General features: G+C 38.6%; 1 non-coding gene across 1 annotated transcript; it reads left to right on the top strand.

Moving 5' to 3' along the window:
- The first annotated feature begins 20,816 nt into the window (after positions 1–20,816).
- Positions 20,817–20,918, top strand: LOC118989863 (U6 spliceosomal RNA). The gene has a single exon (XR_005067112.1). It is a non-coding gene; the product is annotated as a U6 spliceosomal RNA (small nuclear RNA).
- The last annotated feature ends 5,018 nt before the right edge of the window (positions 20,919–25,936 follow it).

Raw genomic sequence — 25,936 nt, 5'->3', positions numbered from 1 at the left:
TATGGAGCTCAGATGAGAGCAGGATGGAACCCAATTAAAAAGCAGGCAAAGAATCTGATCAGACTCTTCTCTAAGGAGGACATATGGAGGGCCCAAAAACAAATGAAAAGATGCTCAGCATTACTAGCCATCAGAGAGATGCAAATTAAAACCACAATGAGATACCACTTCACACTGGTGTGAATGGCCATCATAAACAAATCAACAAACAACAAGTGTTGGAGAGGTTGTGGAGAAAAGGGAACCCTAGTGCACTGCTGATGGGAATGCAGACTGGTGCAGTCCCTGTAGAAAAACAGTATGGAATTTCCTCAGAAAACTGAAAATGGAACTACCTTTTGACCCAGCAATTCCACTGATGGAATTATACCCTAAGAACCCTGAAACACTAATTCAAGGAACCTATGCACCCCAATGTTCATAGCATCACAATTTACAGTAGCCAAGTGCTAGAAGCAACCTAAGTGCCCATCAATAAATGAGTGGATAAAAAAACGATGGTACATTTACATAATGGAATACTACACAACAAAAAGGAAGGAGCTCCTGCTCTTTGTGACACCATAGATGGATCTGGAAAGCATTATGCTAAGTGAAATAAGCCAGGTGGTGAAAGACAAAAGCCATATGATCTCACCTATATGTGGAACCTAATCAACAAAACAAACAAGCAAGCAAAATATAACCAGAGACATTGAAATAAAGAACAAACTGACAGTAACCAGAAGGGAGATGGGAGGGGACAATGAGGGGAAAATGAAGAAAGTTTTCAGGAACATCTATAAAGGACACATGAACAAAACCAAAGGGGGTAGGATCAAGGGTGGGAAGTGGGGATGGCTGGGATTGGGGGAATGGTGGGTGGAAAATGGAGACAACTGTACTTAAACAACAATAAAAAGAAAGTAAAAAATTACAAAAAACTATCATATGATCAAAAAATAATGTAAATTTTTTTAAAAACAAGGAGCAGGATGGAAATACAGACAGTGTAGAAATGTCAGTTAACACCAGAAACTTGACGAGATCACCTACAAGGAGAGGATTTACAGAAACAAAAAGGAAACAGAACTTGAACCAGGGCAACAAATCCTAGAGATAGATTAGGGAGAAATATATACCAAAAGAGCCTAAGAAGGAAGAGCAAGTGAAATAAGAACATGGGGTCTTAGAAGATGAGTGGAGGAAGTGTTGCAATATAATGGCTAATTGTATCAGATCTGTAGTGAGGTAAAGGCAGATGAAATGGAAAAGTAGCGACAGGATTTGGCATCACAGAGCTCACTGGTGAATTTGACAAAGGTAACTGCAGAGGAGATGAGGGAGTGGCTTGAGGAGATGATTAATAAAGGAAGAAGTAGAAACATTAATTTATCCTTCGTTCTAAAGACAAACAGTCTGGCAGGCTAATTGTTACAGGGAGTGTGGAGGTTTGGCTTTCGTTTATTTTTAAGATATGAGATACTACGGTATATTCGGATGCTAATGAGAAAGGCAAAGCGGAAGAAATGGATGATTCAGGCAAGAGAAAGGAGAGAATTTCAGGAATAATGTCTGAAAAAAGTAGGAAAGCTTGGATCTGGAACCCATGTGGAGAAGTTTGCCCTTTATATGGAGCAAGATGTTTTATCCTACAAAATACTGGCACAGATTGGAGGGGCTCATTTGGTGCTGGAAGGATGAAGATCTTCTAGTTGGTGGCTTGTATTTTGTGAAGTATAGTGGAAATAATACTGACTTTAGAGTTAGAGAGATCTTTATTGAAACCCAATTTATGTGACTTGCATGACCTGGTCCCTGTTACCTACCACTCTTGTCTTCCTTAATTCACTCCAGCCACTCTGGCACACAAGGCAAACACACCAATGTGTTTGTCTTGTACCTCAAATCTTCCTACTTTTTCTTAGCTTTTCTTGAGATGTTCTTTGAGCAGATATATGTATTGCCTGTGTTGAAGAAATAAAAAGTGTCCAGACCCACTCAAATTAAGACTTTGCTGCTTACTGTTGATATTCTGCATGCACAAACACATAGTTTATAGGTGGAGGACTCCATGTTTTCTTCACCTTTTCGTACCTTACACAAATGTCACAAAATGTGGAACAAATATACAGAACTACCTCAGCAGCCTGAGCAATATGTCAGAGGTTTATATGAGAACTATCTTCCTCTTAGGTGGTTGGGGGTCCTTTATTCCAATAACACTTTTTGTCTCTTTCCTGAGAGATGGGTACCCTGTGGCAGAGAGGAACTTTGGGCACAGTTATCTTGTAGTGCTGAGTGATGTGAGGCAGTAGATTCTTGCAGCAATGGAATGGTGAGTAGAGTCTTTAATACTCCCTCCCTGACCTCCTTCAGGACTCTGCAAAAATGCCATTTTTATTATAGGCCTTTTCTGCCTACCATTTCTAAAACAGCAATCCCACTCTTTATCCCCCATACCGACTTTTAGTTTTTAGTACTTTCTTTTTCTTAGCACTAATTGTCACATACAAATTTGTTCATGGCTTTCCCCCCAGCACTCAGAGCAGTGCCTAGAACAGCCAGTACTCAATGCATGTTTGTTGAGTGCATGAATGAAGGAATCTTCTCTAAGCCTCAGTTTTCTTTCATGAAATAGGGTTATTGATGTCCACCAGTATGAGTTGTTTTAAGAACCAAAGAAAATACAAAACCAGGGGAAGATACTCCTACACTTACTAAAGGGGTCAAAATTTTAAAACACTAGCCATAATTACTATTAGCAAGGACATGTGAGAACTGGAAAGTGCATACACTGCTGGAAGGATGCTTCTTAAAGGTGTACATTCACTTATACTTTGACTCAGTTATAGCAGTTTGAGGTATTAACAACATGAGAAAGGAAATGTCAATATGAACTGTGTCAGTATGAAATAATTAAGATATCCACAAGCAGATTTACAGTAGTACACTGATGCAATATGCTTCTGACCAATATAGAAAATTTATCTGATATTTCCTGGTGTTGAGCATAGCTAGTATACAAGAAACATGGGGGAATGGGGAGCATGTTAAACAGTATCAAAGAAATCAACAAGCCAAATCTAGATTTTGGCAAATGCAATAAACAGATGGCTTATAATCTTCATCAGGGAAATAAGAATGAAAAAGTGATAATGGTACATACAGGTTACAACACTTCTAAGATACACCTAATAATTGCCAAATAATAAATTTTGCATCCATATGTCAATTTGCATTGAACAGTGAAAACAACTGACAAAATCTAGCACTTACAACAATTTATCACAATTTTAAATATTTTGATTTTATGTTTCAATGTTATTAGAGTTATATGAGAAAATTACATTTTAGAAACAAATTCTGAAGGGGTTATGTGTGAAATGACATTGTGTCTGGGATTATAAGTAAACCACTAAATGCATGAGGATAGATAAAACAAGAATAGTATAAAATGATAAATAATGACTTCCTCAGAGTCTATTTCATTTTTAGATATATTTGAAAATAGCCATTATACAGGGTAGAATATGTCCTGTTATGAGTAATTTCATGTAGTTAGAAGGACAAATTTAAAAGGGTAGGAGGAAACTTTTAGTACTCTATGTAAATATCAAATACATATTTTATTTTATTTTTATTTATTTATCTTTAGAGGGGAAGGGAAGGAAAGGAGAGAAATATCAATGTATGGTTGCCTCTCGTGAGTCCCCTGCTGGAAACTGGCCTGCAACCTAGGCATGTGCCCTGACTGGGAATCGAACTGTGATCATGTGGTTCACAGGCCCACGCTCAATCCACTGAGCTACACCAGCCAGGGCCAAATACATATTTTAAATACAAGCAGTTTAAGTCAATTATGCCTGAATTAAATTATTTTTTCAACTAAAGATAATAAAAAAATTAAAGGGCCTACCACTCTATCAGGCATAAATAGGTATCCCAAAATAGCTATTATTATTGTTGATGTTATTATTATTATTTTAGAGGGATTTAATTTAACCTACAAATACAGCCATCATAGGGAGAAGCTCACCATGAATGTAACAATAAGGCAATAAGGATTTGTCCCCAACATCAATGATGGACATTATTTGGGTTCATTAATTGCATTATCCACATTAGCCTTTCAACCCCAGAACATCACTTCTGCTACCACATTTAAAAGATGGGATTTAAATTCATTTTTGATTGAGTTTACTGAAGTGACATTGGTTCACAAAACCACACGGGTTTCAAACGTACAGCTCAATGAAACATCATCTGCACACTGCGCTGTGCACCCAGTGCTCGAGGCAAAGCCTCTTCTCATCTCCATTTACCCCCCTTTGTCCACCTCCACCTCCATATTCCCTCATCCCCTATCCCTCGGGCTATCACCACACTGTTGTCTATGTTTATGTGATATTTATGTGAGATATGTATCTCCATCCCCAGAAACCAGAATTATCCTTTGGAGGCCAGGCCCCTTGTAGTACAGGCCTCCCTGCTAGGTGAGAATTCTAGAAACCATCTGTATCATTGTACCAGCTGGTGTCATTGTGAAAAGCTGTGATTGGCTTCGGTGACTTTCTTTGGAGATTCTTTCAATGTGTTTGCCCATTTCATGATGGGTGGTTTACAAATGCACTTGCCAATACCACCCTGAGTGTTCAGCAGTTTTTGACCAAAAGCAGAATGACCCCCATGCCCCACCCTCCCTATTCACCCAGTCTCATCCCACGTGACTACTCTTTTATTTCCCCAGATGAAAAAATCCTGAAAGGGAAATGTTTTATGGATGTGGAAAAGGTGGAACAAAAAATGGCAGAAGTGCTAAAAGGCACTTTTGATCAAAGTTCAAAAACTCTTTTGAGCAGTGGAAACGATGTCTCAATAGGTATATTATTTCAAATGGACAGTACTTTGAAGGTGACTGAAGTTTAAAGATGTACAAATAAATACACAATTTTTAATAAATAAATTATGGGGTTTGGGGTGTCCCCTCATGTGTGTGTGTATATATATATATGTATGTGCATATATGTAAATGTATATATACACATATATATGCACACACATATATGTGTAGATACATTTCATTTAATCCCTTCACCCTCTGTCATCCAGCTCCCCAACTCCCCCTCCCGTCTGACAGTTGTCAGTCTGTTCCATGTGTCCATGCTTTTGTTTCTATTTTGTTTGTCAGTTTGTTTTGTTCATTTGTAGTTTAAATTCTTAATATCATACATATACAGGCACCACCAATGCATTAAAAACATCTCCACAGATGGAAGTTGAATCTCTCTCTCTCTGGATCACCAAGCATGTGGTATCTGAACCACCTATCACAATGGAGAAAGCTCACTCCATCAGAGGTGCATTTCTAATGCACAGTCATATTTACGCACTCTACTGATTCTGATGACTGAAGTAGTGATTGGTGATGTGTCCTTTCCTTGTTTAAGTTAACATAGGCCAGCATTTCTCTTCCACACTCTCCTCTTCTTAGCAGATTTGCTGTTACCTGTATATGAGTAAAACATATTTTTGCATAGCCTTAAACCACATCTGACTTCATAATAGCAAGGCAGTAAAAATCAGAAACTGGAAACATTAAATAAATAAATAAATAAATAAACATTTAATTCAAGTCTAGCTAAGATTTTTTTTACTTCATTTCTTCCAGGTGCCCATACTTTATGCCAAGTAGTCCTCAAATCTAACTATATTTCATAACTAAAGAGTCTGCTAAAAAAATAAAATAAAAATAAAATAAAATAAATTTTTAAAAAAAGAGTCTGCTAAAGAGGTAAAATCAGAAGTCCATTCCATACTTAAATCTCAGACTGATTTTTAACATTCCCCCCAAGTAAATGATTACCAAACTCTCCAGGTGATATTGATCACTTGGATTTGGAAACCTTAAACTGGTAGCAATGGAGTCTCTTTCTAGAATATTTCCCGCTCTATCTCTGAATATTGAAATCTAGATCAAACTTCAAAATAGTTCAAATTCAATTACCACTGTGGTGCCTTTCTTGATGGGATATCTCTCATTGTGACAGAAAAGTAAAGTATCATTCCAGGGGTACCAGATGGCACAGGGATATGACAGTCAGCACAGAGGTAGAGAAAGCTTTAAGTGTTACAGAGGTATTTCTCATTACAGTCTGTGTGCTTGGATGGCTGCAAGAGCCGTAGGCTAGGTGAAGATGAATCAAAGTAACCTGCAACTGGCCTCTGATTTATAAAGAAACATGGATTCCAACCACCTGGCAATCTTATTTTGAGAGGAAGATTGGAAGCTACTTCATAATTTGGTGTTTACATTTAAACCAAGAAAATAGTACCTATCAATGGACGGCTACACAGTTGCAACAAATGAGGAGGGAGTAAAATACTGAAGGGGACTTACCTATGGTTGAGTGAAAGGAGAGCAAAAAGAGGTTAGGACTGCTGGGGAGATAAGAGCTGTCTTATAACCTCGGCCAGTGTTTTGTAATGTGTAGTTCTTGGATCACCAGCTCTACTAAATTAGAACCCTTGTGAGTGTAACCTAAGAACCTATAGTTTAAGAAGCTTCCCCGGTGTTTATGGCAATCAATCATATTTGATAAACACTGGACTAGAGTTCCTAGGTATCTTCCCTTCTCTAGTACTAATTCTCTAGTCCTCTAGTAGTCATTATTTCATCTCTTATGCTTTTGCTTCCACACTAATGCACTGTATGATTCTATAAACAGACTCAGTGTTTATAGACTAGTCTTCAATTCATGAATCTCTCACTACTCACCTCTGCTTATTGTCCAGCTCAATAAACTGTTAGATTAGAAGCAAGAGAGAGAAGCTCTAAATAAATGACCTCCTAAAGAAGAGAGTCATTTGAATGCATGAAGCATCTGTAGCTTAGTGGGGCTTCGGCAAGCAGAGAAACAGCTGTGTCCACTGAATCTCTCAAACCTCACTGAGTTCAAGGCTTTCCTGCCAGTTATTTTGTCCTTTCTCTCTTTTTATTGGCATAGGGGATGGTGAAATGCTTGGCATAGAGTAGGAAAGAAAAGTAGGTGTTGAATAGAGGATTGCCATCCCACATAAAATATAGGACCCTCAGTTAAATATGAATTTCTGATAAATGACAAATAAATTTTAGTGTTCAGTGTGTTCTGTGCAATGTTTTGGACATATATTTTTAATTGTTGCTTATTCTCTAAACCTGTCAAACCTAGTTGAATGAGTGAGAGAGTGAAGGAGGAAGTGTCTCTAACCATCTCTTCACTAATTTCACCTTCAGTAAGAAAAGTAGCAGGGTTTCATAGAAATGTAGCTTAAAAAACATGAAACATTTTATTAACTTAATAAGTGACCTTGGAAAAGCCCCTTTCCTCACTTGGCCTCAGTTTTCCTGTCTGTAAAATGAGAGAATTAAACTAGATGACTCCTCAGCACCCTTTTTGCTTTGAGAGTCTGGTGTTTTATCACTTTTGAAAAGGTGACCATGTTGTGCTTTCTGGATGTTTAAGAGCCTTTATACATATTTGAAAATGGATCTCCAGGTAGGGATGTAGCATACAGGAATAACTGTATAAAGTATTTGGCTGCACAGGAGCCCCAAGCCAAGAAGCTGCACTTGTGTTCATGCCATTCCAAAAAAACCACCCAGAGGACCAGCGGATGTGGACATGCCATTTATCACTCACATTACAGGGCAGTGCACCAAGGCAGATCAGTGCCAGAAAGGGTGCACCCTGCCTCTGGCCTTGGCACAACTTAAAGAGTTAGGGACGGAGTAGCAGCAGTGGAGAAAACAGTGGTTGCGTGGGAAAATTCCACACTTTTGTGATAAACAAAGGAGCCCTGAGACACACGGGCATTGAGAGGGGTGGGACTCTAGACACAGACTGCTTTCCTCACTCCTTACAGCTGCTGGCCAGGTAGCTATCTGTTCTCTGAGATTGTGGAGGGCCATGTCCTGAATTATCCCACTCTTGTCATTTTGTCAATAACCCTCACCGTGATTGGGTTAGGAAACCACTTGTCGCATCACCAATCCCCCTTGAAAGTATAATGTGAAAAAGCTTATTGGTTCATCAAGACCTCAGGGTGTGTGTGACCTGCGAGAGCACTAAATAAAGACTTTTATCTCTGTCTGTCTTTGTTACCATCTCCTTTTGCAGTCCCTACTTCTTTAAAAAAAATTGCCTAGTGCTACTAACATTTGTGAATTTTTCTTTCCCTCCACCACAGTACAGGTTTTAACCTAATCCTCCTATTATCACCTTAGCATGAAAATTACATATTTGCCTCTATCCTCGTAGGAAGTTAAATTAATGAGGAAAGAAGGGTGTCACTTTGCCAGCACTCATTTTTACACTGCTCCTCCAGAGAAGGATGTTCTCATCCATGGTCATGGATTCTCTTGCATATTCTTCACCAAAAACAATTTCATTATCTGATCAACCCCATGACTTTGATTCTAGTCTGCGCTAATTGATTTCTCCCTATTTATATTTTCAGCAGCTGGGAGACCTTTTCTCCAGATGAAGCAGATTTCATTTTCAAGTCTTCATTATATTCAGAACTCCATTCTGTCATCAAGTTCCCCCATTAGAGGTGAAGATCACTGTTCCCTAACTCTTTCCTATTAATTAATCATCATCTTTACACATGTAATAAAGAGTATGACTGCCAGCAAGAAGAAAAACAGTTGTCTTAAAAGGCAGGGTTTTCTTTTTTCCTCTGAAAACTAATCCAGACAGCATAAATATTGACCTCTGTATGATTTTTTGCCATATAAATAACAGAAATGGTCTTAACTGGCTATTTGCAAGCTCTTGTTGAAAAAAAGAGACAGGACAAGTATAAACTGAAACCTTTTACAGCAAGCTAAGGCTCAATACAGCTCAAAATGGCACAGTTGTAAGCACCTTTGTTAATGAGCATCTTATCTACACTTGTCATGAACTGTAATCTTTTGTTTCAATGGCAGTGATTTTTCTTTCTGAGAGGAGGTAATGTTTAATAACAAGTTTAAATTTGACAAGTTGTGAATCGCATATCTTGTATTTCCTAAGGAGAATCCATTGTACTTCTTTCAAATTCAATACTATGTTGTCAGAAAGGCCCAAGTTTTAACTTAAGCAGATAAATAATTATGAGCCACAATACAACAGGACCCTCATTTATGTATTTTCTATTAGCTATTATTTATACGCATTAGATAGTGATCTTTAATTAACAAGGACCTCTAGTGGGAAAAAAATCACAAGAGTATCAGAAGTGGCTTGAATATATGTGTGGGTTTATAATATTTCAGCATCTTCAAATTGACTTAGCCCACTAAAGACACATCAAGAGAAGGGGCTGTGGAAGGGTGGAGGACAAACATAAAAATTAAAATTTTGTATTTCATTCCTTAAACCAGAGCTTCCAGATAATATTCCTCAAATGGATCATTAATGTGTCCAGACATTGTTGTTACCTGCCCTTGAGTGACTGAGTGGGATGTGGGCCTCTTTCTAGTTACTTCTTCGCACTTATCTTTTTCTGTGTGCGCTGAGATGCGAAAAGGGTTGGGAAGACTTTTGTTATGCCCTAGGGCATCAGATAAGAATTACATTCATGCTCTCACACTATGATAATCATTGTCTTAGTGAGTCATGGGTACTTGCAAGGGGCTATTATATCCTTCGAATATGTTAAGGGTTAGGCTGGATAAAGCTTGTGAAAGCCTTGCCAAATCATGTGCGTGTAGGAAGCACACAAGAGAAATCCAAGGCAATCCAAGGTGGTAAAATAAAGATATTATGATAAATAAATAGTCATTTCTGCCTGTAATGTGATGCCTAATTATTCCTCTGCCTCTTCTCTATCCCAAGTCTGGTCATACATCAGGTATCATACAAAGAGACCTTGTTATTGACTAAATTGGGCTAAACATGAGAAACCAGTGCCCTACAAAAGGGTGTTGCTGGCCCAGGCAATTTCACACAGGCAAATGTGTAGCAGATGCTACTTAGAACACAGGACATAAGTTCCCGACTAATGGCTTTTGAATGGGCAGGCTGAAGTTGAGACTTAAACCTATTACTCTCCTATATCTATCTGTCTTCTCTTCTTTTACCCTGCCTTCACTCCTTCATTTCCCTCACTCAGCTCTATTCTGCCCTTCCCTTCCCTTCTTTTTCTCCTTCCTACCCTCTCTGTTTTACTGATAAGGTGTTAATTTCATTAACTCTTTTCCATTATCAAGTAAAAGGCCTTTCCCTGGCTTGTGACCGGGAAGAAAAGCAGGCTTGACTTGTAAATAACTTTCATTATATTTCAATAATCAATGTTAATGAAATTCACTTGTTTCTTTTGCATAGAATGCTCTTCCCCCAAATACTTGCATGGCTTAGTCCCCACATTCTCCAGGTCTCTGCTCAACAGAAAAACCTTCCCTTACCACCCTATATTAAAATAGCACTTCACCCCACCCGTCACTCTGCAGCCTGCCTTTTAACCGGCCTTCCTCATAGGAGTTGGCTCAATCTGAAATGTTAAATGACTGGGTATGTATTTGTTTATCATCTTTCCCCTTGACTAGATGGTAACATTAAGCACAGGCACTTTGTTTCATTCATTATTTTATCCACAGTGGCTAGCACATAGCTGGTATTCAGGAAATATTGGTTGAACAAATGAATGAACATCCACATTTAAAAGCATAACAATATGAGCCCTGGCTGGCACAGCTCAGTGGATTGAACTTGAGCCTATGAGCCACATGATCGAGGTTCTATTCCCAGTCAGGGCACATGCCTGGGTTGCAGGCCAGTTCTCAGCAGGGGACTCACGAGAGGAAACCATACATATTTCTCTCCCTCTCTTCTTCCCTTCCCCTCTAAAGATAAATAAATAAATAAAAATATTTTTTTAAAAGCATAACAATATGAGCTCCAAGGCTATTTTAAAACTTAGTCCTATGAATTTGAACCATGCATTTGTTTTCTACTGCATAAACATTATTAGTAAATTAAATTGTTTCCAAACATTATTAGTAAATTAAATTGTTTCCAGTGGGGGCAATAATCATGGAGTGAACTAAAATGCTACCCTTTCCAAGAAGCTTCCCTCAATATAAGATTCTCCAAAGACATCTTTGCAACTTAGGTGATGTAGCATTTTAAACCCCTTAAAATAAGCTACCCCATACTATGTGTTCTTACACATAGCGTATGTGTAATCCTTCCCCTGGTCTAGATCAAAAGCCTTTTATAAGGGTAGAGAGCATGTCTCACCCAGTTCCTTATCTTTTGCCCCGTGACACAGCACCTTTAATATGTCAGACAGTCTCTAAATGATACATTCATTGTTTATTTGCTGTTCACTCTAATGTGGGGATTAAGAAATGCTTCAGTTACCTTATCTGTCCAATAAGTGCTTGTACTTTGCCTGCAGGCTAATAGGCTTGCCAGTCTGTAATTCTTTACTGCACCAGCAAGAAGAACCAGCTTTCTCCTATTAACATAGTTCTGGCTCTGATTCTCTATGGTTCTATACTCAATATACCTTCAAAATACGTATCTCTGATTTAAAAAGCTTTCTTTTACTCCCACTATATATAAGGTAGAAGCATTGCTACTTAATTCCTAACAAAGGACAATTTGTTAAATTGGTTAAAAATTAGCAACTGTCTGAGATGTCAAGCTGAGTGTAATAATGAGCTGAGTTAAAAATAATTTAATGAATTCACATATTCTTTTAACACATATAATTTAGAATGGACTAAAAATGACTTCCATGAAAAATGGACCATGCTAAAAAATCTCTACCATTTAAGTTAATATTTCTTCCTTGTTGGGTAAGACCTATACTCCGTAACAATGCCATTAAAAAAGAAATAATTTTGATTTTCTAACTTATTCAGTTCTTTTTCATCTCAGAATTGGAGCATGGTTTACCATCACCATTCTGGAGCCTCTATTTGAGATGCAAATCCTATCATTGTATTGACAGTTATCTGTATTCTCTTTAGTCATGTCATTTTGTTTGTATGTTTCACTCTTAATCTCACTGTCTACTCCTCCTATGACTCCTAGGCAACATTCAGACAAAAATGAAAGGTTCCCAACCTAATTCCGTAATAAGGAGTCACTGTTAACAAATAAATCTATTCCAAGGACCTCTCTCCTTGAAGACAGACACTGAACCATCTTTAGGACCAGCTTTATTTTTTTCCCATCACCTTGTAAAGGAGAAACAGAATTTCCTTCACCCTTATGTAAATAACAGTAACGGAATATCAGCCCACTAGCTCTTTTGTTAAGATATGAAAGTATGCTAGAAGGTTTCTCTTAATAATTATAAGTTAAATATTCTTTTTAAATATATAGTCTCATTTCATCCTCACATTTATCCCAAGAGTTATTTCTACTATATCTTATTAGCACTATTATGTCGGGGCCTAAAGATAGCGGATGCAATCTATCAAGATCGCACCAGGAGGGCTTGGCTGAGGCAACCCAAACAGGATATTGCAGCCAAGCCAGGCGGCCCCACCCTTGGGGGCATCCCTGGATCACGAGTACTAACTACCAATCAAGATGCTGATCACGCGCCCACCTACCAATCATCGCCAGGAGCATGCAGTGAGCATGCACAGGACAACCTATCAGGACCACTTCCCCTCTTCCCCGCCCTCTATATAACAGCCCCGCCTAAAATAAAATTTGCAGCTTGATCAGAATCCTTTGTCTTGCTGCCTTTCTCCGCGCCTCTTGTTCCCATCCCTATATATCCGTTTCAGGTAGACTCGGGACCCCCGTTGACTGTTCCGCGGGACGGAACACTATTATACAAATGTGGAAACAGACTCAGAAAGATTAAGCTACTTAATATGTAAGTAATATAGTTAATGTAATACAGATAGTACTCAAGTTATGCAAACAATACTCAAACCCTGGTGTAGCCTAACACCAAAGTTTATGTTATTTATCACCAAGTTGTATTAGCAGTTCAGAAGAAGACCAGCATAAGAATCCATACTCAACATCCCCTGGACAAGTAGTTTTCCAAAGGTCATTGAACATTCATATTAGTTACCATAACTATTTATCTATTATTATAAAACAAGATGTGCACAAACATCCCCATGGCAAGAGAGAAACTGCTTTGTTCAAGGAACTTTTCTATATGATAAAGGTTTATATTTAGAGCATTGGAAAGCACTTTACAATTCTTGGAATCAAAATTATTTTTCGTATACTTAAATGTATGTCAATGTATACATATGTGTGTGTATATGTGTGTCTTTGGGTGGGTATATATATAGTATATTACGCACAGTATGTCACACATGCACACATATCATGGGCATGTACTTACATGCCAAAATCATAGGTTACTCAATGATTCCACTAGATTGCAGTTTAATATGTATAATATTTTCTCTTATTTCACATATATTTTCCCATTTGACAGTTCTATTAAGGAAAAATAATCAGACACTATTTCAGTGGGAAAATGGACTCCTTGCTAAATGTGTGGTGCTTTTCTGAACTGTAGTTGCTGTGGACCCGCCTTCCTGTAGATGTTTGGGAATAGGCAAACTATAACTATAGGATTCTATACATCCCCATTGTGTCCACAATGCTCCCATGCTGCACCTTGGCCCAGACCTTCCATAATGACCAGTTCTTCTTGTCCTGTGGTAAAACTTTTTAACACCTTATAATAAAATTATTGGGTAGGCCAAGAAGTCTGTTTCATTTTTTTCTGTAAAATAAAAGACACATTTTTTCATTTTTAACAATATCTTTATTGATTTGCATATTTTGAGTATGTCAGCTATCTCCCACGTGGTATAACATTGATTGTTTTCAATTAATGTCTCAACTTGACCATTATTATTAACTTCAACTGGTCTAGCCAACCATGGAGCATCATCTGGTGAGAAATTCCCAGCATGAAACTCCACAAACTACTTGACACGTTCCATCGGTCACAGCCCCTTCTCCATACAATACACAAATCTTATGTGCAGTTCAGTTGTGTTTTTACCTTTTTGAAATAATAAAGCATAATACACCAAAAATGTTGCATATTTTCTTCCATCTTCAATATTAAAATGGCTACACAAAAATTCACCAGTTTCATGATTTTAAGGCATGCTGATATGACAACTGTAACAATACAATCTAATAAAATTGTTTCAAATTAAGTTAAAGACAATTATATGCTACTACAGCCATCTTATAGAAAAAAACAAATGAGGGCTTCTGGTCAAGATGGCGATATAGGCAGACATGGCTCACCTCTTTATACAACCACATTAAACTTACAACTAAAATATAGGAGTTCTGGACAACATGGAGGCAAAGGTAGGAGCACTTCACTTCCTAGCATAATCAAAAGAAGGATAACAGCCAATTTAAAAACAATAAACAACCAGAAGTGCCAGAAAAACAAACTGCGTGGAACTCCAACAACCAAGGAGTTAAAGAAGCATTCATCCAGACCAGTAGGTGGGCCAGAGCAGAGAGGACACACAGCCAGGCGGTGGACAATGTGGGTGAGTCCAGATTGGCTGAATGGGTAACCAAAGACTCAAAATTTGTAGCTGTAAAGTACTGTGGGGATTGTGACAGTAGGATAAACTCTCAGCCTCACAGAACAGTTGGTTGGAAAGTGGGGCTACAGTGGACTGAGTGAGCAAGCAGCATTTTTCTCTCTCTGACCCCTACCCCACAGACAGTGCCACAATGCAGCATAGAGGGTTGCCCTATCCTGGTGAATACCTAAGGCTCTGCCTCCTCACAACATAACAGGTGCACAGAGATGATGAAAAAGGTGGCCAGAATGAATGGTCAGATCAAAACTCCATGAAAAGAGCTAAGCAAAAAGCAGACAGAGAACCTATCTGATGCATATTTCAAAACACTGGTAAGCAGGGTGCTCACAGAACTAACAGAGCTCAGTCACAAATTGAAGGAAGAAATGAAGGTTACACAAAATGAAATAAAGCAAAATATACAGGGAACCAACAGTAAAGGGAATGAAACCAGGCCTCAAATCAATGATTTGGAAATAAAGGAAGAAATAAACATCCAACTGGAACAGAATGAAGAAACAAGAATTCAAAAAATGAGGAGAAGCTTAGGAACCTCTGGGATAGCTTTAAATGTTCTAATATCCAAATCATAGGGGTGCCAGAAGGAGAAGAACAAGAGCAAGAAGTTGAAATTTATTTGAAAAAATAGTAAAGGAAAACTTTCCCAATTTGGTGAAGGAAATAGACTTCCAGGAAGTCCAGGAAGCCCAAAAAAGTTGGACCTAAGGAGGAACACACCAAGGCACATCATCATTAACTTAACCAAGGTTAAAGACAAACAGAGAATATTAAAAGCAGCAAGAGAAAGGGAGACAGTTACCTACAAAGGAGTGCCCATAAGACTATCAGCTGGTTTCTCAAAAGACACCTTACAGGCAAGAAGGGGCTGGAAAGAAGTATTTGAAGTCATGAAAGGCAAGGACCTAGATGCAAGGTTACTCTATCCAGCAAAGCTCTCATTTAGAATGGAAGGGCAGATACAGTGCTTCCCAGATAAGGTCAAATTATGAGTTCATCATCACCAAGCTCTTATTATATGAAATATTAAAGGGACTTATCTAAGAAAAAGAAGATCAAAACTATGAACAGTAAAATGACAACAAACTCACAACTATCAACAAACCTAAAAAACAAAAACTATGCAAACAACTAGAACAGGAACAGAATCAGAGAAATGAAGATCACGTGGAGGGTTATTGGTGGGGTGAGGGAGGAGGATAATGAAGGGGCATGTACCAGGAATAAGAAGCATAATTGGTAGGCATAAAATAGATGGGGGCAGATTAAGAATAGTGTAGGAAACAGAAAAGTGGTGTACATATAAGTTGTACAACTTATATGTACAACACATGGACATGAACTAAGGGGGGTGGGAACTGGAGGGTAGGGGGGTTAGGGTGGAGGGGTGATAAAGTGGAGAAAGAAAATTGGGAAAACTGTAATAGCATAATCAAGATAATATACTTGAAAATTACAACTAAAATATAGAACAAACACCACTCAGGAACATCAAAAATCAAGTTGAATGGCAGTCTGACAATTATGGAATTAAAGAAACCACCTCCATCCAGACTGGTAGGAGTGTCCAGATGCAGACCAGGCTGGCCCAACAACCACATGTGATAGATAAAATTTCAAGAGGGATAGCTTGGGAGCAGGGAGTCCCAGACCCATACCAGGCTCTCCAGCCCAGGATTCCAGTGCCAAGAAGATAAGTCCCCACAACTTCTGGCTGCAAAACCCAGCAGGTATTGAGTAGGTGGAGGAAATTTCTGGAGTCCCAAGTACTTCCTCTTATATAACTCAGACACAGACTCACCTACTCAGACTCACTCCCTCTGACCTCCAGCACAAGGATGGCAGCTTGAAGAGGACCAGTGGTATACAGGGAGAGACTGAATTGTCTGAGATCAGGATGAGCAAAGCCCATTGTTCCTTTGCTCAGCCCTTCCCAGACAGAGTTGGTAGGCTGGTGCCATATCTGAGTCTCTATCAACTTGGCTAACACTGTGTGACCCAACTTGGAGATCCACAGAGACTCTGCCCCACCCAACTTATGGGCCACTTAAGCTGTTTTTCCATAATAATGGCTAATCTTGGCTCCAAAATTCTATGAAACAAGCAACAGCTGGCTTCACTGAGCTCTGGCAGCAGCCAGATTACAATCACAGCTTGGCTTCACCTGGGAATCTCCAAGCCCAGCACAAGTAGTACCCATCTCAGGTTGTTTTACAGCTCAGGCAGAATGCCCCAGTCAAAACACAGGTGGGTGCTGACTTTGGTCTGAACCACTTGGTAATCCTCAGGGCCAGCCCATCCAGTGGACAGCTACAGACCATGTCGGAATACCACCACCCTGCCCCTGCACAGCTGATCCTCCAAGGAGGGCAGAGATTGATAGTCAGTAGTCATAGCCCATCCTTGCAGCTGACTGGCCTGGGTAAATCTCTCCCATTGACCTGTCAACAGCAACCAAGGCTCAAGTACAAGAGGAGGGTGTACTCAGCCCACACGAAGGATGCACCCCAAGCACCCAGCTTGGGTGATAGGGGAGGCTGGACCCCATAGGACACCTACTACACTGGGGCACACTACCAAGACATGGATTCAAAGAAGGTCTCCCTAATACATAGAAACAAACACAGGGAGGCTGCCAAAATGAGGAGACAAAGAAACATGGCCCAAATAAAAGAACAGATCAAAGCTCCACAAAAACAGCTAAACAAAATGGAGATAAGCAATCTATCAGATGCAGAGTTCAAAACACTGGTTAGGAGGATGATCAAGGAACTTAGTGAGGACCTCAGCAGCATAAAAAAGATCCAGTCAGAAATTAAGAATACACTAATTGAAATACAATGAACTTTTTGGCCAACCCAGTATTTCCAGGATATTTAACAGACAGAAAAAAAAAAAACTATGGAGAGAGAGAAATATTCATCTCAAATGGCAGAATTTCTCACACAAGAGGAGAATGGTCTTCATATAATAACCCCCTAAACCTCACATATGATGACGACCAAGTCAGTTCATTGTGACTTATGCATATGGCCATTTTCTCCTGTTCTATCATACAGTATATGAATATTAACAGTCTGAAATAATGTCTTACAAATTTAACTGAGCATGAGCATCACCAGATGAGACTTGTTAAAAATACATATACCTAGACCATTCCCCAAAAGATTTGGATTCATACCACCTGCAGTGGAATCAGGATTTTTGTTTAGAACACAGGCGACAAACAAGGCCCTCGGGTTGAATCCAGCCCTCCATCTTGTTATACCCAGCCCGCACCTTGTTTCTGCCCCGCAGCAGCCCCAGCTCCCTGCCCCTAGTTAAGGAGTAGTTACATTTACACAGTCCTAAAATTACATTTGGCCCTTTGAAGGGAACATGAGGCCAATGTGGCCCCCAGTGAAAATGAGTCTGACACCCCTGATTTATAAGAAGCATGCTGGGTAAATCTGTTGTTCAGTGAGCTTTGGGAACACTGACCTTATAAGAATCCAGTGAGTGACAATGGTTATTGTAAAATATGCACTCAAGTTTTTGCCATCATCATCCGGGACAAATGTAATCAGGTAGATGAAATACTTAAACTTTCAGAGCAATTTCAATTTCTTTCTTGTTGAGATTGAGAGTGAATAATGCTTCCCATCTAAATTTAATTCATATTTTTGAATTGCTCTACTATCTCCCCTCATATTCTCTGGTGAGAAAGCAGTTCAACAGTCCTTTGTCAATAAAAAGGTGGCATCTTGTTACCATAGCTCAGTCAATATAACAGGAGAATGTCCTATCATTTGTTTTAATGGAGTTTAATAGAATAAGGAATATTTAATAGCAAGACAGACACTTTTATATTTTATAGCTATATCCTGATTTAGCTAAAAGTAGTCTAAGCTTTAGTTTCCGAGAAAAACATTTATTTTATCTTCTGCAATAGGAACCATTAATGATGTCATCATGTGAAAGCATGCTATTAAGTCAAAATACATTTTTATAAAAGATAATGAATCACAGTTGTCATTTGTATGCTTATGCTACTATAACATGATGAGACAGACTTTATGACATCCAAGTGTCCTCCTGTACTCCACCTGCAGAAAAGTAAACACACAAAGAACACAGAAAGTACTCATCTCCAGCAACCAGAAAATGCATTACATTTTCATGTAGAACCCACTAAATAAAGTCCCTTTTCTACAGTATTTGAACAGTTTAAGGCAATGTTGGGGGCAATAGTAGTTGCTCAATAAGTAGCAATTTTAAAAAGGCAGCAAAGGGCATGTTACATTTTTATTGTTATTTTTGTTGTGTGGTATATTTTGTTTGAGGAAACTCAGGCAGTGACCTTTCATTTTATCTGATCTATCACACCACATATTTTGGACATGGATAAATCAAATAAAAACTATAAAAGCTTAGGTTTTTACATTAAATTTACATAACAAAATTATTTCTGTAAAATAAGTAAGTAAATGGCCTTAAGGGAATGAGAAAATCACTTTATTGTACTATTTTAATACCTTAATGAATAAATGCTAGGGTTCAATAAATGTTTATTACATACATTTAAGGGAATGAGAAAATCACTTTATTGTACTATTTTAATACCTTAATGAATAAATGCTGGGGTTCAATAAATGTTTATTACATACCTCTTCTAAAGAAAATGCTGTGCTAGATGCTGGGGGAGGAGAGTATAGTAGTTATATCACAGAGGGTTATCTAGGAAAACAGAACTAATGTGTATGTGTGTGTATAAAGAGAGACAGAGAGAAGAAAATTTTATTTTAAGGCATTGGCTCACATTGTTGTGCGGCTTGGCAAGCTCAGAATCTGCAGAACAAGCTGTAAGGCTGGAAACCCAGGAAGAGTTGATATTGTAGTTAAAGTCTGAAGGCTGAGGCAGAATCTCCTCCTCTTTAGGGGCCATCAATCTTTTTTTTCTTAAGGACCTCAACTGATTGGATGATGCCCATCCAAATTCAGGAGGGTAATCTGCTTTACTAAAAGTCTACTGATTAAAATGTTAATCTGATCTAAAAAAATACTGTCACAAAGCAGTGATTCTAAGAAATAATCATAAAAGTGCACAAAATTGCAAAACAAAAATATTCTAACAGATTTTTTTATGTCAACAAATTTCAAAAAGACTACCTGAAACACTTACAGTGGAACAACCAAATAAAATATATACAGGTATACTATTGAGTATGCTCCTATTTTTAAATGCATGTTTTCAATGAAATTTAGGCTTAGGAAATGTGTTAAACAAAGTTAGAATCCTATACTCTTTACCTCTGGGTTGTGAGATTACGGGTGATTTTTTTAAAATCTTTTCCCCCTCAAATTTTTGTAAGAAATTAGTTAACTTTTTCATTAAAGATAAATCTGCTGTACATTGTAAACACATAGTGAGCTTCTGCAGCTACTAATGCCCAATCCTACCTCCAGAGATTCTAACTTCATTGGTCCAGGGTAAGGCCCTAGTATGGGGATTTTTCAAAGATGCATAGGTAATTCTAGGAGAACAACCAAGGTTGAGAACCACAACCACCAGCCTCAATAAAGCAGTGCTTCCCAAATGTGTTTTGAAATATATTATTATGCACATGAAAAATCTGGGGATCTTGTTAAAAGGTAGATTCTGGTGCAGTGGGTCAGGGTTGGGGCCTATGTACTTGCATTTCTAACATGCTCCCAGGTAATGGTGGGTACTGCTGGTCCATAGAGCACGCTTGGATTATACAGCCTCATGGTTCTCAAAGTTAAGCACACGTTAGACTATATTTGTTGGTGACCAAGCCTCCTAACCCAGCTTTTCAAATTCAAGTTCTGCTCTAACCATAAGATGAAGATCTGCTAACAAATACTCTTACTCTGTTCACCAGAGATCATCTCTCATGGCTTCAGAATGAGATTGGCTTTTTCCATTTTAAAATAATAAACACCAACATGGGCGATTAGAGAGCTGATGGCCTCTGAGAGAGCTTAAGGAGGTAGGTATGGCGATGGTCCTTTGTCTCAGGAAGTACAAGATGCTTTCGGAACATTAGACCAAGTCTCATGCTTTCAACTTTCAGGGTGGCCAGGGTCAGGATGAAGGGCCCTGGAGGCAAAAGATAAGAAACCACAGAGAAGCAAAGAAAGAAGAAGGTGCCAGAGATGGTACAGATATTGGACCACAGGAGCAGCCACACAAGGCTCTTATACAGGGTCAATGAAAGCTGGAGTCCATAAAAAATCTTGTGGTGTGCTTACTTCAGCAGCACATGTACTAAAATTGGAACAATAGGGATTAGCATGTCCTCTGCAAAAGGGTGATATGCAAATTTGTGACGTGTTCCATATTTTTTAAAAAATCTTGTGGCATTTCATGGCCCTGATTCAACAGAAAGGGATCTGCATCCTTGTAGGGGAGTGGAAGAAGAAGATACAGACCCTCAGTAAGGGTCTAAACACAAAACCCAGGCCTCAAGACCCAACCCATGAATGCAGAGGTTCTTGTCTTAGGAAACTAACCACCCACAGGGTGAGGGAAACTACCTGGAGTCAAAGAACTTCAAGGCTGCCTCTGGGAAGAGTAGCCAGAATTCTGAAAGGTAGTCTACGTAGCAGTAGTCATAAACAGACAGGATGTGAAAACCAACAGGAGCCAAATCTGGGTTGAAATGGGGAGGCCAAGCCAGCAGAAGCAGGAAAGGAAAATGGTCCCTATGCTCAGTGACTCAGTCATAGGTGTTCTGACTACATGTTTCCCTCTCAGTCAACTGTGTTCACATTGCCTATACTCCCGTGCCCACTCCCCCAATATTCACATTCATTTTCATATTACAAATATTTATGAATTTATGATATTGCTAAAAAAACTAATGAAACTAGTCTCTGTCCTCACACCCAGCCCAAATTATGTTCTGATAAAATATTGTAGCCCTGGCTGGTATAGCTCAGTGGATTGAGCACGGGCCTGTGAACCACACGATCGTGGTTCGATTCCCAGTCAGGGCACATGCCTGGGTTGCAGGCCAGTTCCCAGCAGGGGACTTACGAGAGGCAACCATACATTGATATTTCTCTCCTTCTCTCCTTCCCTTCCCCTCTAAGGATAAATAAATAAAATCTTTAAAAATATATTGAATACATAGGTACTATGAAATCCTGAAGACCCTTTATAAAGTCCCGTATATCAGGGGTGTCAAACTCATTTTCACCAGGGGCCACATCAGCCTCGCGATTGCCTTCAAAGGGCTGAGATAATTTTAGGACTGTATAAATGTAAGTACTTCTTAACTGTTAAGGAGTTGAAATTACATTCGGGCCTTTGAAGGCAACCACGAGGCTGATGTGGCCCCTAGTGAAAATGAGCTTGACATCCTTGCTCTATACTTTGGCTTCAGTTTTAAAGTAAAGGAAATTTAAAATGGCAGAAACCATATGATGGAATACTAAACTAATTCATAAGACAATCTTCAGGCCAGTCACTGCTTAGATCTGTGTTTACAATATTTGCCTTTTAAGGGTCTTTTGCTTCTTTCTGATTTCACTGTTTAAAATTCACAGAAGACACTGGAAGGTAAAGGGTGATACCAGGACATGTTCATTTGATCAAAACTGTGTTTCCCTACAAGCATGGAAAATGGAGTGAAAATGTATATACGGAATATTTTCCCTCACAAGTAAGACTTGTAAAGCAAGCACTATTTTATTCATAACATCTATGTTAAGCATTAAAATATTTAGATTGATACCAATAGGCCCTAAAAAATCAGCTTCCTTATCCGACCTAAATTGTTAGCTCTATTCCATCTAATCTCACTATCTTAGTCAATTTAGGCTGCTAAACAAAATATTACAGACTAGGTGGCTTAAAAACAGAAATTTATTTCTCACAGTTCTGGAGGCTTGGAAGTTTAAGATCAGGGTGCAGACTGATTCCATCCCTGGAGAGAGCAGCCTTCTTGCTGCATCTTCACAATGGGTTGGGGATTGAGGGGAGGCAAGGGAGGCAGAGAGAGAGACAGTGAGAGAACTCTACTCTCTTTTTAGAAGGGTACTAATCCCATTATAAGGTCCCCACCCTTATCTAGCCCTAATCACTTCCCAAAGGCCCATCTCTAAGTCCAGTTGACTTTTGAATAAAGGAATTAGGGTCACAGACTCCCAACTCAGTTGAAAACCCTTATATAACTTTTGACTCCCTGAAAACTTAACTACTAACAACTGGCTGTTCACCTGAACCCTTACCAAGAACATAGTCAATTAACACATATTTTGTATGTTACACATATGTGTTATATACTGTATTCTTATAATAAAGTAAGCTAGATGTAATTTTTCATGAAGAAAATACATTTATAGCACTGTACATATTTATTGGGGAAAAATCCGTGTCTAAGTGGATCTGTGCATTTCAAACCCATGTTGTTCAAGGGTCACTTGTACCATTACATTGGTAATTAGGGTTTCAACATATGAATTTTAGGGAGAAACAAACACTCAGTCCATGGCACTCACCGAGTTCCACTGCTCTCATATAAAGAGCAACCCTAAACCATTCACTGACTTTGCTTCAGATAGTAGTGGACTGTGAACCTCACAAACAAACATATTTGTTGGTGACCAAGCCTCCTAACCCAGCTTTTCAGATTCAAGTTCTGCTCTAACCATAAGATGAAGATTTGTTAACAAATAATCTTCCTCTGTTCACCAGAGATCATCTTCTCTCATGGCTTCAGAAAGAGATTGGCTTTTTCTATTTTAAGATAATAAATACCAACAGCAAAAACAAACATCATAAATGCACATGTATACCATGATGGCACATTCTAATCACCTTTTTGGCTGCAAGACACTTTTACTGTTCTCAAGGCCCAATTTTATTTAAAACTGTAATTTTCATACAATACGTAAGGTTGGTGATTTGTTACCTAAAAAGGTCTCCCGATTTCTTTTTAACAGACTTCTTTTTTGTTTTTGTTTGAATAGGTCAAGACAGTTTTCCCTTGGGCTTAATTTTAAGGATCTGTAAGTAACGCAGAAAGGACTCCCGGTCTTAAAATCATCTTTGCAACTGAACATAGACAATTACAGCAACAACAGAACCTTTCAATATGCCATATCATACCAAAGATGAACCTTCGTTGAATGTGTAATCTGTAAGTACTAAATTATTTCGATGTCTTTTATATTAGTATATAATGTAAAGGAAAAATCGCCATGTTTTGACAAAAGTAATAATATTCTTAATTGAGAAATCACTTTCCTAAGTTTTGTGTACTGGATTCTGTGGCAGTGTGCATTTTTTCCTTCTCTGTGAATTCAATTGATTCGTGTCACTTTCAGAAATTCTTGGCTACTTCTTTTGCCCTCAATAAATTGAGATAAATTTGCCTATTACCGGATTTTTTCCCCCGCATAGTATCCATCTAGACTCCTAACGTTTCTGAGAAATGACGCTTCCATATTTTGAAAAATGGTGCATAAAAATGGCAGTTAAGTAACAAGCAGAAACAAGTTAAATTGTTGGTGGTTTGATAAAATAGGAAAAATCCAAAAGAACTGCTTGGTTTTAGTAATCCTTTCCTTTAGAAAATAAAGCTCTACCACTCGCTTGTTGGAGAAAGCCATCTCTTGTCACTAATCCCACTACTTGTGATGGAGCCTAGCACAGGATACTTTGCAGGCTAAGTGAGAATGCAGGGAATGAGGATGCCTGCTTGCCCCATTCAGTGCAGGAGGTTATTAAAGTGCAGGTAGACTACCTTGTTGCAGAAGTACCTGATCTTGTAGTTGTTTTGAATGAGATCACAGCTTATTTTTATTGTGGAGTTACATGGCTACATTCCCTTGTTGTTTTTGTTTGTTTGTTTTTTTAAAGATTTTATTTATTTATCTTTAGAGGGGAAGGAAGGAGAGAAGGAGAGAAGTATCAATGTATGGTTGCCTCTCGTGTGTCCCCTGCTGGGAACTGGCCTGCAACCCAGGCACGTGCCCTGACTGGGAATCGAACCGCGATCGTGTGGTTCACAGGCCCATGCTCAATCCCCTGAGCTATGCCAGCCAGGGCCTACATTCCCTTGTTGAAAATTGTTTTCCATCACCAGTGTCACCTATAAAATAATAATTGAAAAATACTAGATTTGTTCCATTTTCCCCAGCTGCAATCTTTTGGAAGATTTTTCTATGCAATAACTCCAGTTAAGAAATTCCAAGCACAGGCAAGATAGTTTAATGGACACTTCCCTACAGTACCTACCAAACAGTGTCTGGTCAACTAAGGCAGTGTTCATTCGTGCCTCAAAACCATCAATACAATCAAAAGTCATATTGCAAGCGGTTTTGGCATCATATCAACCCAAACAGCCATATCGGTGCCTGACTTATCCCTTTCCCTGATGGCAGATAAACCTAGACTAAAGCATACAAATTAAAATGACCTATATATTATAAGAAATCAGCACATGAGTAAACCAGAATGCTCTGTATATTAAAAATGTGAGGACCTAGCTACTCCTTTGAGCTAGCCCAACATTAGTTGGCATTCCATTGACACAGTTCAAGTTTCTGAAATATGTAGAGACTCAGTTATGCATCATAGACATATGCTAATCATCTTGGAAGAGTGTTCAGTGAGACACCACACAGAACAGGTCTGAAAATAGTCTTTCTTACATCAGAAAACTTCCAGATGTTTGCCTGATTGGGACTTCCCTGACAAGTGTCACCATAAGAAGGGGTTTCCAGCCAGGGTTCTGTCAGCACTGAAAATGCTTGTCAGACACCTTTTCACAGTAGTGGAGAAATAAGTTATTTCCTTCAGATTGGAAATAAGGACCATACGGCATTTATTTTTAAAGGATGTCACTAAGGTATCTTTCAAGGTTACCAATGATTCCCCCAACTCCTTTTTATTTCTTTTTTTTTCTTAGGAAAAAAAGAAGACATGAGTTTTTAATACACATCATGGGAATTCCTAGATCTAACCACACCTGAAGTTCTGGGACTTCACAGTCACTATTTTAATTAATCTGTTTTAAGTTGATTTCTGACTTTCACAACTCAGAGTCCTAATGTACTATGTCTTCTGTTTAAAGTGCATGAAAAACCTGTTTAAAGTGCATTATGTATGCGATCTCTACTCCTCCATTTGACGGAGGTCAATGGTGTGGTCTGTTATGTTTCCCTCTCAAAAGATCAAGACATCAAAAACAGTATCAGGACAGCAGTCAGATAATTATGGTGAGAGAGGCCTCATGGGCAGTATTGCTGATATGATAACAATATATATTATCTCTGAGTAACAATAAGAAAAGGAAAGTGTGGTGATGATTATAAAAGCAGTTACTACGTTCTCTGACTCTGCACATGTCTGTC

Source organism: Sturnira hondurensis, unplaced genomic scaffold, assembly GCF_014824575.4.
Source record: "Sturnira hondurensis isolate 20B ecotype Veracruz unplaced genomic scaffold, ASM1482457v3 Scaffold0006566, whole genome shotgun sequence".
NCBI lineage: Eukaryota > Metazoa > Chordata > Mammalia > Chiroptera > Phyllostomidae > Sturnira > Sturnira hondurensis.
This window is presented reverse-complemented; position numbering and strand designations above follow the sequence as displayed.